Source organism: Lathyrus oleraceus, chromosome 1 (genome assembly GCF_024323335.1).
Source record: "Lathyrus oleraceus cultivar Zhongwan6 chromosome 1, CAAS_Psat_ZW6_1.0, whole genome shotgun sequence".
Lineage (NCBI taxonomy): Eukaryota > Viridiplantae > Streptophyta > Magnoliopsida > Fabales > Fabaceae > Lathyrus > Lathyrus oleraceus.
In genome coordinates this window covers 404,276,531-404,295,835 of record NC_066579.1, presented here as the reverse complement: position 1 = coordinate 404,295,835, position 19,305 = coordinate 404,276,531, and the positions used below count along the sequence as shown (strand labels likewise).

Here is a 19,305-nt window from a genome sequence, read left to right as displayed (position 1 = left end):
CTAGATATCTCTTCCAATTGCCATGGACTCAAATTGTCATCATCTTAAAGGCTTCCATGGCTAAATCCATAATCTTAAATGCATTCAACATTAGCATACATCCTCCCAAATTGAAAAGATGTATTGAAGTCTTATAGCAACCTTCCTCAATGGGTTGGATAAAAGGAAACAATGATGGTGTGGCAATGAGAATACCTTCAATGTGTACATGTGGAGCTATTTTTAGAAATGATAAAAATGAGCATATTAACAGTTTCTCTTCATTCCTTGGAAGGGGCAATACTTTGTTGGTTGAATTCACTAGTGCAATCATGGCTATGGAAGTAGCTTTAGACAAGCATTGAGATAAAATATGGATTAAAACTGATTAAGGCTCTCTCCAATCCAAATATTATCCTAAGATCCATCGAGAATCGTTGGTTTAATTTCCTTCATAGAATGTGAAGCTTAAACTTTATGATCAGACACATTTATAGAGAAGACAACATGTGTGCGGATATCCTTGTGATTGATTTAAAAGAAAGAGTATTTATCCATGGCCGATCAACTGCTATTGACTGAAAATGATTATGAAAATGATCAAAAACAACCTTCCTCAAACTATTGACGCAGTCTACCTGAATACCAAGAACTAAAATCTAAATGATAGCATTTGACCTTCTCCAATGGGCGGATCCATTTTTAGAGACACTGTGGCTATAGCCACACCAATTTTTTTCCTTTCATTTTTCATATATATATATATATATATATATATATATATATATATATATATATATATATATATATATATATATATATATATATATATATATATATATATATATATATATAATTAGATCGATCATCAAATCGATGAAAGAAATCAATGGTTTATTATCGAATTACTGTGTCATTGATCAAACCATAGGACTAAACCAATTTAAATCGCATAATTTAATTGAAGAAACCAAATAACTCAATTGAATAAATCAATCTTTATAACAAAAATATAGTTATTAAACCGGTCAAATTAGATGACTGGATCCCTAAATAAATCACGACATCTATCAAATTTCAAAATTTTAAAATATCATAATTTTACAAAATCATTCTTTAAATTTAAATTCTAAACATAATCATTAGACTAAACAAAATAATACAAAATACAAATCAAAATAAATTTCAAACAGAATCTAATTGAAACGTAAATTAAATAACAAAATAAGTGCAATGTCTAATAAATTTAATTTTAAAAAAGAAAAATTATTCCAAAAATAAGTTTTTATTAAGTTCTACTTATATTTTAAAAAACGTCATCGTTTTGTTTGAGGAAATATAACAAGCATTTAATCTGTCCATTTTCCAAAATCGTCGATTCGTTAGTTTTTCTCGATTTTGGTCGGTTCTGGTCGGCTCTCATTGGTTTAATAGTTCATCTGATTCAACAATCAAACTAGATCGATGATCCTTTGGATTCACGATTCGACTGACTAATCTCGTACAATTTTTGAGACATTGTCACCACCTCTCAAGTCTCTGTATCACTTTTATATTTGGTAATTCCTCATATTTGGTAGACGATTTTCATTTATTTTCAATATAATTTAATTCATAATTTATTTTATATTTAGTGAGACCAATATATAATGTTTGAATGCCTCCTTAGCTTCTCCTCGAAGACATAATACCGTCAAAGAATTTCAAATTTATATCTTCCTCTTTTGTAATATGGATTTTGCCATATATACTTGAATGTAATTTAAATATAAAATATTTATGCTGATAAAGGGAGAAATATATACTTTAAAGAAGTGTAATTTTTTTCAATTTTAAACAAGGCCAAGTATATATTTAAACAAATAGACACGTTGTCCCGACACAAAAATAGATTTTAAATTCTGATTGCTGTTATAAATAAAAATTAATTATTTTTAAATGATAATCTTTTTAATATGTCCTTATTTAATTAAAAATATGGAATAGAAGTAATTGAATGAGTTTTTCTGCTAGTAATTAAAAAAGAAAATACACTCCTATAGATTTAACTTTATACAAATTTTAAAAATTAATTATACTTACCTAAAAAATTTAATTACAATAATAACAGTAGTTTATTATAATAGTTACAAAGGTTAATAACGATAAAGAAAGAATTTAATTGGTATTTGAAAACATAAAATAATAAATCAACAATTAATTTCCAATTTTCAGAAAACAAGTGTTTCCATTTTTTTTTTCAATGGTCACTTTCAGACATCAGCTTTCCATCTTTTGACCCCAACTTGTGTTGATCTGTAAAAAGCTTCCAGTTTCATTTCTTTGACTCTTTTTTTTATCATTTTCCAAATGTAGTCTTTTAAAAAGAATCACACATTTTAAACGTGTTTCATTATTACTCACAGTTCAACGTCTTTTGTTATGGTAAAATCATTATTACCGCCTTTAAACATTACTTAAGGTATTTTATAAGACAAAAGTAGATTTTGCATAGATCACACATGATTTGGTTCTTCAATTCATGTCGGTAAGGATTTTATTTTTAATTCATTTTTCTGACTCTTCTGTGGATTTTCTATGAGTGAGAATTGTACGATTGCTGCTGCCCATATTTTTAGAAAAATAGAGTTTCGGTGATTTAGAGTTCAATTAAAAAGTAAATAAAATCAGATGAATAAATGTTTTATTCGGGATTCAATTTTAAACTTTTCTGAATGATTCTACTTTAATTAATAATGTGTAGTAATTTTACAATAGAAAAAATATTAATGCTTTAAGTATTTGATAATTAAACAGTTTAACGATATAATTAAAAAATATAAGTCAAAGACGTAGTAATTAAGAAATTACCCTCCTAAGCTACCTACGATACCTATAACTATATATAAATATATGTCAAAAAGAATTTATATAATATAATATTCACTTTAACGTTATGTATCTCATAATTAAAATGTTATTAAGTAGAGACGGACCAAAAATATACAAAATTTATATATAAATTTGAATAATTAAAAATAAAATCAATAATTTTTGTAAGGATAAATATATTTTTCAAGACAATATTTACCCTTTTGTCTCAAAATAATTGTTACTTTAAATACTAATGCAATATGTTTTTACCGATATATTTATCTATTTTTAAAATTGTTGATTTATAAATATCAACAATTTATTTATATTAATACATAAATATAAATAAATGTTGTTGATCTATTGTCGCACACGAGTCAAAAATGAGTAAATAAAATGTAAGATAAGGAAACGACATTTGAGTCGTATCACAAATACTCTAAGTTAATTTAACTAAAGGAAGAAACGAAAAGGGGGATTTAGGTTTTCGGACAATTGAAAAAAAAAAACGATTACAATTATGAATAACAGATTAATCTATTGGTTCAATAATTTCAGGCTTATCATCGGTTATTATATCATCAATTTCTATTAAATTATAGTGTCGATTAACAAGTGTGATCAATCTTATGTGAATTAGATTTATATTTGTCGCATTAAGCATGACGACTGAAAATCGGATAAAATTAAAGAATAAACTAAGTTAACACGCGAAGTTAAAGAACATGCATCGATCAAATTTTATCAAAACTATTATATGCAACTCGAATTAAGCAAACTAGAATACACAAAACATGATTGAAAGGAATTGAATAAAAATTGATAATATAATAACTTAAAGTCTTGATGAAATTCTGAAATAGTATATTAACCTTGAAGTTTAGTCTGTCATGTAATTCTAATGTTCCCTCTAATTCTTAAAAGTTATCTAGTTTTTTTTTATTCTGAGTTTAGCTTAAATATATAATAAAGGAAACCGGGGCCTAATAGCATCTGATCCGAAAAACATAAAATTCGGCGCAAAACTTATTATTTTACTAAGTCTGAAGGTAAAATAAATTATTCTACCCTCGTGCACTTCGAATCCACTTTTGACTTCAACACGAAACTTATAGCTTATCCTCTCAGCTTTCTAATTTATATTAGAACAAATCAATCCGATTTTCGTAGCTCATGTTATAATCTACAGAGCGAGAAGGTATCAAACTATAGTTTATTCCAAAAATAAGCAACATAAATAAAATCAAAGAAAATTTAAACTTTACTTCAAAAACATATTAAAAGCAATGAAAATAATGCAAAAAGTTATAAAATTGTCTTAGCACAAGGTAAAATATGATATATCAAAATACACTGATCAAATTCTCTCACACTCGAACTTTTACACTCCGAGCAAAACTCTAACTTCAAAATTCAAAACATATTAAAAACAAGAAACCAAAACAAAAACAAAACATAAAATTTAAAATCAAAGTTTTTCAGGATCATAAGGGTGTTAGTAAAATTATCATTCTAAGCTCCAAGAAATATGATGTTAGTGAGTAAATTTCTACGATAATCAAAACAAGTAAGAAGAAAGTTTATCAAAGAGTACATCATAAACAGTATGATCCCCACAAGATAAAATTCTCTCAACTCCCAAGTGTTTAGGTAACTGTTTACACTCAAAGTACATCATAAAAATTAGCATTATCATAAGCTTGAAAATCCTCTAACATCCACAATTGAAATATATGTACACAATAATTAAAAGTACTTTATTTTGGTTGTAACTTGACCAAGGTAAGAGTGAGATATATCCTAAGGGGTACTAGACTAAAATTCAATAGGTCAAAAGAAAATTGAAAGAAACTGCAAGAGTTGAACTAAATAAACTTTCGTTCACTTTCAAACAACAACCTTGCAGCTATTTTTCTTCTTCTTTTTTTCCAGAAGGAATATGTATTGTTATCATTCTTTTTTTTTCTTTTTTTTTTCATTTTCTTCTTCTTCTTCTTTTCTTCTTTTTTTTTCTTTTTTTTTCTGTCAACCTTTGAAACATCACAACTATATTAATTCAACCTCACACAATTCAAAACAAGATTCTTTCAACCCTTGGAATAAGATAATACCATTGTTTTACATTTTTTGGCTTGTAATGAGTTTTAAACAAAGAATGTGATAATAGGCTCAAGGGAATTTTCAAACAAGGGATGATATATTCAGGGTTGTCTTTTTGGCTAACTGACTAAAAAATAAATAAAACAAAAATAAGTTGTCTTTATCATATCAGTGTGCACAAGTAATGAAAAAGCTTCATCAAGAGTCAGTTCAAGTTCCTAGAGACTAACAGACATAGGTGAAACACGCAAGAAATAAAAATATAGATTTTTGAATGTTATCCATTATTATGCTCAAAATCTCACACAAATGATGGACAATTCAACATTTAGTCTTACTTATCATACTAAGAATGCACAAGAAATCAATTATACCACACCACAAGTCTTTAGCCAATAGAACAAAGAAATTACTCACACAACACTTGCAACCCGAAAATCAATGAAAAAACATGCAATTTTTTATATATAAAAAAAACAAGTAAGTAAATGAAAAACAAGAAAACACAAGTAAATGATCCCCACCCACCCACCCACACACTTAAGATACACATTATCATCAATGAAAGAACATAAGTATAAAATAAGAGAGATAGGAAAGAACACACCAGAGGAGTCAAGGTGGATAGATGATCGTATAAACAGTCTTTCCTAATGAGAGCTCTTCTATAGTTTCACCTTCCAATATGGATATCTCATGGAATAACTTGAGGCGGTGTCTATTTACTTTGAAATTTTTATCATTGCCTTTGTTTTTTATTCCAGGATCAAAGGACATTCTTTTATAGGTAAAAGTGTCGAATGGGGAAGTAAAAATGGTCTTCTCTTTGTCCTCTAGTGCAATATAGATATCATTTTTCATAACATCCAAAATCAAGGGGTTAAGGGGTTGCCTCACTTCTTTTGCTTCATCTTCAAGTAAGATCATATGCATACACATGAACCGTCTTATATCAGGAATATCAATCAATGTCCATTCAATTCTCTACTTATGTTCATGCAATAACTGTAACAACTTTTGTTCATGTTCAGATTCAAGTTTAGATGAAATTATTATTGGAATTTTTTATTAAATTTTAAAAACACAGGGAGTGACTTTAGCTCTAAAATAGGTGGTTGCTCAATGAATGGTAAAGTTTCATCAACTTTCTCACTAGAAATCTCACAAAAAATATCAGTAGAAAGATCACTTTGTAAAACAGCTTCAATTTTAGAACAAACTGAACATAGGTGACTATCAGTGCAAATGTCACAAGTATAAGTGTCATCAAAATCCGATAAAGAATGTAAATTAACAAAAAGTGAATCAGGTGAAGCAAATTCTCTTAATGTTCTAATTTGATCAGCGATGATATAATTATCAAATTAACACATAATAAAATAAAATCATAAAGCACTACAATGCAACAATTACGAAAAGGTCCGCAATGTATCTGTTGAGAAAAAGAATGGAAATCTAAGAAATATGAAAATATGACTAAAAATCAAATAAGATAAAATAATGAATTTACAAAAAAAAATTTTTTTTTTAGAATATGAAAATAGAAAATAACTCAAATAAAATTGAAAAGATTTTTTAGGGTAGAAATCCCTTAGAAGTTTCTTCAAAGGAGTAATGTTTGTTGATTTTTTTTTCTGATTTTCTGGAAAAAAAATCGGAGCAATTCAAAACAGTAGCTTAGAGAGTCACCTGATAGACTGAGATACTCACCACTACACTGCAATCCTGAAAATCAATCAACAAAAACAAAAAATCAAAAACAAAAAACAAAAACAAAAACAAAAGAAACAAAAAAAATCTAACAAGACTTTAAACTATGATTCTAAAATTGACTAAAATAAATAGAGAGTCCCCGACAACGACGCCAATTTGATCTACTGTCATAGTCGGGTAAAAAAAAGTAAATAAAGTGTAGAATAAGGAAGTGACACTCGAGTCGTATCACAAGGACTCTAAGTTAATTTAACCAATAGAAGAAACAAAAAGGGGGATTTAGGTTTTCGTACAATTGAAAATAAGGAAAATGATTACAATTATGAATAACAGATTAATCTATTGGTTCGGTAATTTCAAGCTTATCATCGGTTATTATATCATTAATTCTCTAAACGAATTCAATTTCTATTTGATTATAGTATCAATTAACAAGCGTGATCAACACTATATGAATTATATTTCTATTTACCGCATTAAGCATGACAGTCGAAGATGTTGGTGCAAAGGTAGAATGAATGGAAATATTCTATTAAGAATGACGGCTACAAAACATGATAAAAGTTACAATGATTGTCACCCTATTTATAAGCTAAAACTAGGGTTACTAGAATAGGATAAAATACTAAAATACCCTCTAACAAACTTAGGGGCTAAGAAAATGGTACAGCTAATAAATATGAATTACTTCTAATACCATCCCTTAATTCATATTCCATCAAAACTTGTAACACCAATTCCATCCCTTAATCTGAGAAATTGATCAGTCTTGATACCTTTCGTCAAAACATCTGCCAACTGTTTCTGAGTGCTGCAGTGTACAACTTCTAACACTCCCCTCTGAACTTGATGTCTCAGAAAATGATACTTGGTCTCAATGTGCTTGCTTCTCCCATGCAACACTGGGTTTCTGGCAAGATTGATTGCAGACTTGTTGTCAATCATCAGCTTCAGAGGTTTGTTTACTTTAATTTTCAGATCCTGCAATAGATTCAGAATCCACACAGCTTGGCATGCAGTAACAGCACCTGCAATGTATTCAGCTTCACAAGTTGACAACGCCACAACAAGTTGCTTCTTGGAACACCAAGAAATGGGACCTCCCAGAAATTTGAATAAGTACCCAGACATACTTCTTCTGTCAACTCTGTCTCCACACCAATCAGAATCTGAATAACTCAGAAGTTCTGACTCATCCTTTCTTCCAGAAGGAAATAATACTCCATACTTCAGAGTTCCCTTGATATACCTCAGAATCCTGACAGCAGCTTGATAATGGGACCACTTAGGTTTACTCATGAACCTACTAACCATCCCAACTGAATAGCAAATATCAGGTCTGGTATTGCACAAATACCTCAGAGAACCAACCAATTGTTTGAAGGTTGTAGCGTCCACATCCTTTCCATCAGAGTCAGAATCCAGTTTCTGATTTGTATCAGAAGGTGTGACAGCAATCTTACAATTCTTCAGTTCAAATCTCTTCAGAAGTTCTAATTCATACTTGAGCTGATGCAAAATAATACCTTTCTCAGAGTATCTGAACTCCATCCCTAGAAAGTATGTCATTTTGCCTAGATCAGTCATTTCGAATTCATTCATCAGAACTTTCTTGAACTTGGCTATCTCCTGTTCAGAACTTCCAGTCAGCAATATATCATCAACATATAAACATACCAGAGTCATATTTCCTTCAGAAGTATGCTGAACATAGACACCGTACTCCATCTCACATTTCTGAAAGCCTTGCTTCTTGAAAAATGAATCAATCTTCTGATTCCAAGCTCTGGGCGCTTGTTTCAATCCATATAGAGCTTTGTATAATCTGTACACCATCCCTTCCTGATTCTTTTTCACAAATCCAGGAGGTTGTGACACGTAAACTTCTTCTTCTAATGGACCGTTCAGAAATGCAGATTTTACATCTAAATGCATCAGAGGCCAATTCCTATTAGCAGCTATTGCAATCACCATTCTGATTGTTTCATGTCTTGCTACAGGTGCAAACACTTCAGAGTAATCCGGCCCAGGTTTCTGTAGAAATCCTCTGGCTACCAACCTTGCTTTGTGTTTGCCAATTGAACCATCTGGCTTTAACTTCTGCTTGAAAACCCATCTGACGCTGATGGCTTTCTTGTCTTTTGGAAGTTCTGTCAACTTCCAAGTCTTGTTTCTCTCTATAGCATCAAGTTCTTCTTTCATGGCCTTCAGCCAGAGCTTCTGCTTAAGAGCCTCTTCTGTACTTATGGGTTCAGAGTCTACTAACATGGCACACTGAATAACTTCTCCTTCAGAGTCTACTTCAGTGTCTTGCAGCATGTCAAATTCTGCATATCTTCTGGGGATGTTTCTGATTCTTTATGGTCTCTGAACTTGTTCAGAGTCTTGAGCTTCAGAGTTTCTAGCTTCAGATGGTTGACTTCCTCCAGAGCTTTGACCATCTTCAGGGTCTGGCATATTTCCAGAGTCTGAATTGCCACCAGAATCTGGATTACCATCAGAGTCTGGGTCATCAGAGTGTGGATCATCAGAGTCACCTTCATCTTCTGAGTCTTCTCCAGAGTCAGAGTCACTATCAGAATCAGAATCAACGTCAGAGTTTACTCCAACTTCAAAAATTCTTAACTCTGACCTTTCTTCAGAAGGTCTAACATCAGAATCAGATTGAGACTTATCCCAATTCCAAAATTCTAATTCCTTCACAATCACATCTCTGCTGAATTCAATTTTGTTGGTTTCTGGACAATAGAGCTTGTAAGCACCTGTACTGTGGTACCCTATCAGAATCATCACTTTGCTTCTATCATCCAGCTTCTGTCTTCTGGCTTCTGGAACATGTTTATAGCAAACAGAACCAAACACCTTCAGATGACTAACACTTTGCTTATCTCCAGTCCACTTCTATATTGGAACTATTTCCTTCAACTTCTTCGTAGGACATCGGTTGAGTACATACGTTGCAGTGGCAACAGCTTCTCCCTAGAGCTTCTGAGGAAGCTTCTTCTCCTTTAGCATGCTTCTCACCATATCAAGCAAAGTGCAGTTTCTTCTTTCAGTAAGACCATTGTGTTGAGGGGTATAAGGAGCAGTAACCTCATGCTCAATTCCATTCTCCTCACAGAACTTCTTGAACTCTTTGGAGTTGTACTCACCTCCACCGTCAGTTCTAAGAATCTTCAACTTCTGACCACTCTGATTCTTAGCCTTCATTCTGAACTTCTTGAATTCATCAAACACCTCGTGTTTAAACTTAATAAGGGATACCCATGTCATTCTTGTGAATTCATCAACAAATAACACAAAGTATTTATTCCCTCCAATCGATGCTACTGGAAATGGACCACACACATCAGAATGTACAACTCCCAAGGCATGTTTTGCTGTTGGAGCAGTTTCTGACGCAAATGGCAATCGTGGTTGTTTTCCTTCCATGCAAACTTTGCATGACTTTTCAGGCTTCTTAATTGCAGGAATTCCATGTACCAACTTCTTTGAATTCAGATGTTTTAAGCTTCTGAAATTCAAATGACCAAATCTTCTGTGCCACAGCTCACTCTCCTTCTCAGCACTTGTTGCACTAAGACATTCTGAGGCTGCAGTTCTGACATTCACCTTGAATGTTCTATTCCTTCCCTGTTCTGACTCCATAATCAACTTCTGATTGCAGTCATACAACTTCAGAAGATTGTCCTTCATGGTAACTGAAAAACCTTTCTCAATTAATTGTCCCACACTCATCAGATTGCTTCTGATGCCAGGTACATACCACACGTTCTGAATCAATGTTGTTTTCCCATTGTTCAGAATCACTCTGACATTTCCCATACCTTCTGCATTAAGATATTTGTCATCAGCACATCTGATCTTTGTCCTCTTTTCAGAGTCAAAGTCAACCAGCCATTTCTTGTTTCCAGTAAGATGATTTGAACAACCAGTGTCCATATACCACCAGTCTATCAGATCCATATCATCAGATTCAGAGGCCATCAATAGCACAGATTCGTCATCACACTACGCCAAATAAGGGAAAAGAGGGCGCTTATTTTGGCCTATAACAGCGCTTTTAAGCGCCCTCTAAAGTGGCGCTGGCATAGGTAAAGACAGCGCTTTGTTTTCCTGGAGAAAGCGCTGTCTAAAGTGGCCCTTTAAGGGCCACATTATAGTGCGCTTTCAGAAAAAAGCGCCCTCTAGAGTGGTCCATAAAGGGACACCTTAGAGGGCGCTTTCTGGAAAAAGCGCCCTCTAAAGTTGTCAATGTAAAGTGTTTAGAGGGCGCTTTCTGGAAAAAGCGCCCTCTAAAGTTGTCAATGTAAAGTGTTTAGAGGGCGCTTTCTGGACAAAGCGCCCTCTAAAGTTGTCAATGTAAAATGTTTAGAGGGCGCTTCCTACAGAAAGCACCCTCTAAAGTGTTAGTTATTTAAAAAAAAATTGTTTGATAAACAGTGGATATTTAATTGGTAACCTGTTCGCATGCTGCAAAAGTGTAAAATTCATATTGATTTCATCCTTTAATCCAATGTTATACACCATTAATCCATTGATATATACAACATGAATCCATTTATATACAACATTAATCCTCCATATATACAACATAATATATGATTCTTTGATCAACAATATACAACAACATATTCATGATTTAGTAAAAGTACAACAACAATATACAACATATATACAACAACAGCATACAACAACAACATTCCATACATATATGTACAACAATATACAACCTAGCTATATGATTCTTTGATCAACAATGAATTGACACAATTCATCCTTCATTTCATCCAAATGAGCTCTTGAGTAAGATTTGTATTCCTCAAAGTACTACAATTAAGAGAATAAAACATATTCATGATTTAGTAACAAATTAGATGAAATATCCGATAATATTAAAATAAACCCTAAGTTATTATTCCATACCATTTTTGGGATGTCTATACGATTCAACGCAATGATATCTCTCATAAATCTCAATACAAAAAATCCGCAATCGACCGAATTATTTTGCTGAGGACACTATGTAACACCCTTCTAAAATACCCCAAATATTTAATTAAAACAACAAATATATATCAGAGTAGATATGCAATTAAGGGTGTCACACAATCACTTCACACCATTCACCAAAATAACTGTCATGCTCTTTATTTAATCAAAATAAACATTGCATAATTCGCAGCGGATAGAAATCAAATCAATCATGCAAAACATGTAACACATTACATGTAAACTGGTTCAACAACCAACAATAAAACAATTAAAACATCCCTTCCCGATGTTACATCTACCAGAGCATGACCCACTAAGGAACTACACTAGACTCCAAGTACTAGCTCCTACTCAATCACTGCTTGTTACCTGAAAAATAGTTGTAAGGGTGAGTTCCTCAATCGATATAATAAGCATTATAAAATATCATGTAATGTTAAGTAAATTAACACATTTCATCACCCTAATCATATCACACATTCAACAACGGCAACATAAACTCATAATCATACTCATACTCATACTCATACTCAACACAACCACAAAACACACGTATAATATTGGAACACATCCATTCATATTATACGCCATACATACATTATGCAATGAGACTCCATGCATGCGGTACCGACTATTCGTGAACACATAGTTCAACCTCACCGACCAAATCCAGGTACGGCTACCAAGCTCACTAGTCCCACTCATTTGAGACCTAGTGACTCACTCACTAATTCCTCACCATGGGAATTAGCTACCACCCCAAGGGCTATGCTATGCACGCTAAATCACCTAGCATGCAAACATCAACAACAGTCCACAATGACTAACTCACTAATTCCTCACCATGGGAATTAGCTACCACCATAAAGGCCACACTATGCATGCTAAATCACCTAGCATACAACCATCAACAACAATCCACAATGGACATATGCTCACACTCTAAGCCATAAAACAGTCCATCCACAATTACATACATAATATATACATTCACAACATTATGCATATTTTCACACATCATCAGCATATTTATCACATAATCATATCATGTCATGCCAAATAAGTCAATCACAGTATTAGCACCCTCTACTAATACCTATACTACTCAAAACAACGGGAAATGATCCCTACTATATCACACACCGATATAGGCCAACCATCAAATATGTACACAACATTTAAATACCAATTTTCCCACTTTTCAACAGTGTTAACCGGTTAACGCCCTGGGTTAACCGGTTAACGCAGGACATAACACGCTTTCTGGAAAAACTCAACAGTGTTAACCGGTTAACGCCCTGGGTTAACCGGTTAACGCAGGACAGAACACGCTTTATGGCAAAACTCAACAGTGTTAACCGGTTAACGCCCTGGGTTAACCGGTTAACGCAAGACAGACAGCAATTTTTTCCATAATTCAAAACAGTGTTAACCGGTTAACGCCCTGGGTTAACCGGTTAACGCAAGACAGAAAGTTGTCCCTGCGCTAACAGCGAAACGGACACAGAATTCTCCGCATTTTCCACCGTTGGAGGACTTTCGGACCTCCGATTCCGACTCCGTAAAAAGCTATACGTTCGGAAAATCACAACTAACCCAAATACAGATTCAATTACAGTTTTCACATCATCTATTCATCACAATTTTTCAACATTCATAATCCAATTAGGGTCAAATCAACGGCTTATCACTACCCATTACATGTTAACCCATAATACCCATTAAACGACGATAAACCCCCCTTACCTGAGTTAATCCGGCAATCCTTTAGCTTCAAGCTTTTCTCTTCTCCAACCTTCGTTCTCTTGCTCTTCCTCTTTGCCCTTTCTCCACTTCTCTGCCGCTTCTCTGTTTTCACGTGAAAACCCTCTTTACCAAATGAAACTCTTTTTCTTATTCCAACTTATATATTCCAATAATAAAATCCAATAATATTCTAAATTATTTAATTAAATTAATAAATATAATATTAACTTAAATTAAATAATTATCTTATTTTATCGGGGTGTTACAACTCTCCCCCACTAAAAGAGTTTTCGTCCTCGAAAACATACCTCAAGCGAATAACTCGGGATAAGACTCCTTCATCTGACTCTCAAGTTCCCAAGTCACATTGCCACCTGCTGGTCCTCCCCAAGCTACCTTTACCAAAACAATCTCTTTACCCCGCAACTGCTTCAATTCTCGATCCTCGATCCTCATAGGTGATGTTTCAACAGTCAGGTTATCTCTCACCTGTACATCATCTACTTGGACCACATGCGACGGATCAGGAATGTACCTCCTCAACTGAGACACATGAAAAACCTCATGCAAATTCGCAAGTGACGGCGGTAAAGCGATACGATAGGCTACCTCCCCTATCCTCTCCAAAATCTGATAAGGACCAATAAATCGAGGTGTCAACTTCTTCGACTTCAAAGCTCGACCAACCCCAGTTATCGGAGTAACGCGAAGAAACACATGATCTCCCTCTTGAAACTCAAGTGACTTCCTCCTCTTGTCGTGATAACTCTTCTGACGACTCTGAGCAATTCTCATCTTCTCCTGAATCATCTTAATCTTTTCCGTAGTTTGTTGAACAATCTCCGGTCCAACCACAGCACTCTCACCGGACTCATACCAACATAAAGGTGTCCGACATCTCCTACCATACAAAGCTTCAAACGGTGCCATACCAATGCTCGAATGAAAACTATTGTTGTAGGTAAACTCAATCAAAGGTAAATAACAATCCCAAGCACCTCCCTTTTCCAAAACACAAGCCCTCAAAAGATCCTCTAGTGACTGAATCGTCCTCTCAGTCTGACCATCAGTCTGCGGATGATATGCAGAACTCAATCTCAGCTTAGTTCCCATAGCCCTCTGCAAACCTTCCCAGAACTTCGATGTAAATCTAGGATCTCTGTCCGAAACAATACTCGACGGAATACCATGCAAACTTACAATTTTCTCAATATACAATTCAGCAAATCTCTCTAACGGATAATCCATTCTGATCGGAATGAAATGAGCCTATTTTGTCAATCTGTCAACAATCACCCAAATAGCTTCAAAATTCTTAATCGTCCTCGGTAAACCCGAAACAAAATCCATACTGATACTATCCCACTTCCACTCTGGAATAGCCAACGGTTGCATTAGCCCAGACGGCTTCTGATGCTCAATCTTTGACTTCTGACAAGTCAAACAAGAATAAACAAAACTCGCAATTTCTCTTTTCATTCCCGGCCACCAAAATAACTTTTTCAAATCATGATACATCTTCGTAGCTCCAGGATGAATACTCAGGCCACTACGATGTCCTTCCTCAAGAATACTCTTCTTAAGTTCGGTAACATTCGGAATACACACCCGATTACCAAATTTCAAAACACCATTCTCATCAACTCTGAATTCACCACCTTGACCTTGATTCACTAGAGTCAACTTATCAACCAAAAGCACATCGGATTTCTGACCCTCTCTAATCTCATCCAGAATACCACTCGTTAACTTCAACATTCCCAATTTAACACTATTGTGAGTACTCTCACACACCAAACTCAAGTCTCTAAACTGCTCAATTAAATCCAATTCCTTAACCATTAACATAGACATATGTAATGATTTCCGACTCAATGCATCAGCCACTACGTTTGCTTTACCCGGATGGTAATTCAAACCAAAGTCATAATCCTTCAGAAACTCTAACCATCTCCTCTGTCTCATATTCAGCTCTTTCTGATCAAACAAATACTTTAAACTTTTATGGTCACTGAAAACCTCAAATCTTGACCCGTACAAGTAATGCCTCCATAACTTCAGAACAAACACCACAGCTGCCAACTCTAAATCGTGTGTCGGATAGTTCCTCTCATGAACCTTCAGTTGTCTCGAAGCATAAGCTACAACCTGCTTATTCTGCATCAACACACCACCCAAACCCAACAATGAAGCATCACAGTAAACCTCAAATGGTTCTGACGGCCTTGGTAATATCAGAATAGAAGCAGTAGTTAACCTTTTCTTTAACTCTTGGAAACCTTCTTCACATTTTGAGTCCCAAACAAACGTTTGCCCCTTTCTAGTCAACATCGTCAACGGTAACGCCAACTTAGAAAATCCCTCAATGAATTTCCTATAATAACCTGCCAAACCAAGGAAACTTCGAATCTCAGCAACAGACTTAGGAGCTTCCCACTTAGATACCGCTTCTATCTTAGAAGGATCAACAGCAACACCACCTCTTGAAATCACATGACCAAGAAAACTAACTTCTTCTAACCAAAATTCACACTTAGAGAGTTTAGCAAATAACTTCTTTTCTCGTAGAACTCCTAAAACCACTCTCAAATGTTCAGCATGCTCTTCTTCAGATTTCGAATACACCAAAATATCGTCAATAAATACCACAACAAACTTGTCTAGGTACGGATGGAAAATCCTATACATATACTCCATAAATACTCCAGGCGCATTAGTCACACCAAAAGGCATTACAAAATACTCATAGTGTCCATACCTTGTTCTGAAAGCAGTCTTCTGAATATCCTCAGTTTTCACACGTATCTGATGATACCCCGATCTCAAATCTATTTTGCTGAACACACTCGCACCAACCAACTGATCCATCAAATCATCAATCCTCGGCAAAGGATACTGATTCTTGATTGTCACTTTATTCAATTGCCTGTAGTCCACACACAACCTCATAGTACCTTCTTTCTTCTTAACCAATAACACTGTTGCACCCCACGGTGACACACTCGGACGAATAAATTTCTTATCCAACAGATCTTCCAGCTGACTCTTCAATTCAGTTAACTCAACAGCAGACATACGGTACGGAGCCATCGATATCGGCCTAGTACCAGGTACCAAATCAATCGAGAACTCAACTTCACGCTCTGGCGGTAATTCATTCACTTCTTCAGGAAACACATCAGGAAAATCACACACCACGGCTAGATCGCAAATCACCAGTTTATCTTTAGCCTCCAAAGTCGCTAACAGCATAAACAACTCTGCCCCATCTGCTACTGCCTCATTCACCTGCCTTGCTGATAGAAACAAACTCTTTCCTTCCTCAATCTCAGGAAAGATCACAGTCTTATCAAAACAGTTGATATAAACTCGGTTAAACACCAACCAGTTCATACCCAGGATAACATCAATCTGCACTAGTGGAAGACACACAAGGTCCATCCCAAAGTCTCTACCAAAAATACTCAAAGGACAATTCAAACAAACTGAAGTAGTAGTCTGTCATACCCCAAAATTTACCCATCATTTTTCCTGAAAAAAAAAAAAAAAAAAAAAAAAACACGAAAAAAAAAAAACGAAAAAAAAAAAAAAAAAAAAGAAAGAAAAAAAATTTAATTAATTAATTAATTAATTAATTAAATAATTAAAATAAATAAATAAATAAAATATAACAAATTATTTTGGACTTGAGTCTCCCTCATTCCAAGCCCATTACCCACAAAATTAGTCTATAAATACTGAAGTTTCAGACTTGGAGTTACACTTAGAGTTTACACTGGGAGATTCACTGGAGAAAGAAGGAAGAGAAGCAAAACACTCTGAGGTTTCCTTGGAACAAAACCTTGAGGAAAAAGAAAGAGAGAGAACAGAGAAGGACGGATAGAAACTTTGGCATAGGAACCCTGCCAACCCGGAGAATTCAGAATAAAGAAACCCTGAAGGCAGCTCATCCGCCCCGAAGCCATCGCCGCCCAACTCATTCCGATACCACAAGTGGTCAATCCCTTCAACCTTGAATTGGCAAACAGGTTTGCATATCTCTATTGTTTATACTTTCAATTGGCCATATCTACACATATAATGCATCATGATTAAATGTTGATATATAATTTGCTTTCGTATGTGAATTTAAATATGCCTGAATACCCTGAATGTTTGACCATGTTGTTCCTGCGATAAAATGCCATAAAGTTCAAGGTTCCTAACATGGGGCTGTTTTTCTCAAAATTCAAAATCCGTGGCCGTTCGCCTGGCCTTCGCAAGGCGAGGCAGAGGCGAACGAGACAGTACCTGATTTTTCTAGTCTGTTTTTTTTATGTTTTTATCATAGCCATGCATTATTCATCCTATCCTATTTACTGTTGCGATATTTTTCCGGTGTAATCTTCGATTGCACCCTGATTTGGTATTCTGACATGTTTCTTTTTGAGCTTCGAAAAGGTTCACATATCCCAGGAAAAGGTTATTGGCTAGGTATTCCACTTTATTTGTGGGATACCCTTGTGGAGTTTTCACCCTAAATTACCTAATTAATTTTGATGTATTAATTTTAATGTACTAATTTTGATGTATTAATTTTAATGTATTAATTTTAATGTATTAATTTTAATGTATTAATTTTAATGTATTAATTTTAATGTGGGAGAATTCCTCCTAATCACCTAATTAATTGTAAAACTTTGCCTTTGAATAAGTGATCTTGGACCTCTCTTTGTTGCCTTACGATTACGATATTACGGTCATGTCCCGCGAATGTGGGGATACCCTTAGCAAAGACCCTTCGGTTAAATCATCATAAAATAAATTATAGTCCCTCGGATGTTGCATTCGAATATACAATTTTGTCCCTCGATGACCCTCCGATGTTGCCTACGATTAAATGATGATAGCCTCTTCGAATGCTAAGGTATCCTCATAACTGTTGCCTTCAATGACCAATCGATGACCCTACGATGACCCTTTTACATCCAAAGGATAAAACTACTTATTTCTCAATAATAAGGACAGTTTTACCCTCATAAGGATAGGAAATGCCCGTAAAGACCTTGGGTCGGTATAACTCTTAATTGCTGGCTCACAACTTAAAACACTTTTTCGCACCTCACACCTTTCAAAATACCTTTAGAAAATCACCACTTGGTATACATTCATACTAGAATCATTACCGAGTTATATTTTTCTAAACAATTTTCAAAACTAAACGAGATAACCACTTTGTATACATTCATACAAGAATCATTACAAAGTTAAATTCTCTTTTCAAAACAATTTTCCAAACAATTCACAAACACTTTTTTTAGACAAAAATAATATAAGTGATCGAGCAATTAAGAGCCCATGGATAACCATGGATACAAAGGGTGCTAACACCTTCCCTTTGTATAATGTACCTCCCGAACCCAAAATCTAAATTAAGGTCTTTCCTGTTCTTTTCCACCTTTCCTTATTGGATAAAAGAAAAGTCGGTGGCGACTCTTGCTAACCGCGACATTGCGATTAAAACCACAAAAAGTCCAGTTCACCGTATGACAGTTCTGCTTGGGGACTCTACTGGGGAAAATAAATCCCCATCTACTGATTGGAGATATTCGTGTTGAGGACCCTTTCTCGGCTGGGGGTTCTGATTTCTGTCTGATGGTAGAGATATTCAACAGAGCCTGGCTGGGGATGGATGAGATGATCAATCTGTCTGATGATGCCGACCTCTGTTGGGGAATAGCTGGCTGTGCCGGGGAATACTGCCAACTTCTTCTGGGGAAAAAAACAGGCTTGCTGGGGGGAAGAGAATTGGTAGTGGATTCATTGGAAGCATGATTAGACCTTTTCCTTGATCCTGAAGTAGGGTAGTAATTGCTATTGCTATTCTATGCATGTATTTTGGTAAACATTGGTCATATTCAAATGCACATATTAATTCAA

General features: G+C 34.6%; 1 protein-coding gene across 1 annotated transcript in view; it reads left to right on the top strand.

The window, feature by feature from the left end:
* Positions 1-19,305, top strand: part of LOC127075601 (peroxidase E5) — a 94,414-nt gene that overhangs the window by 34,022 nt on the left and 41,087 nt on the right. The window lies entirely within an intron of this gene.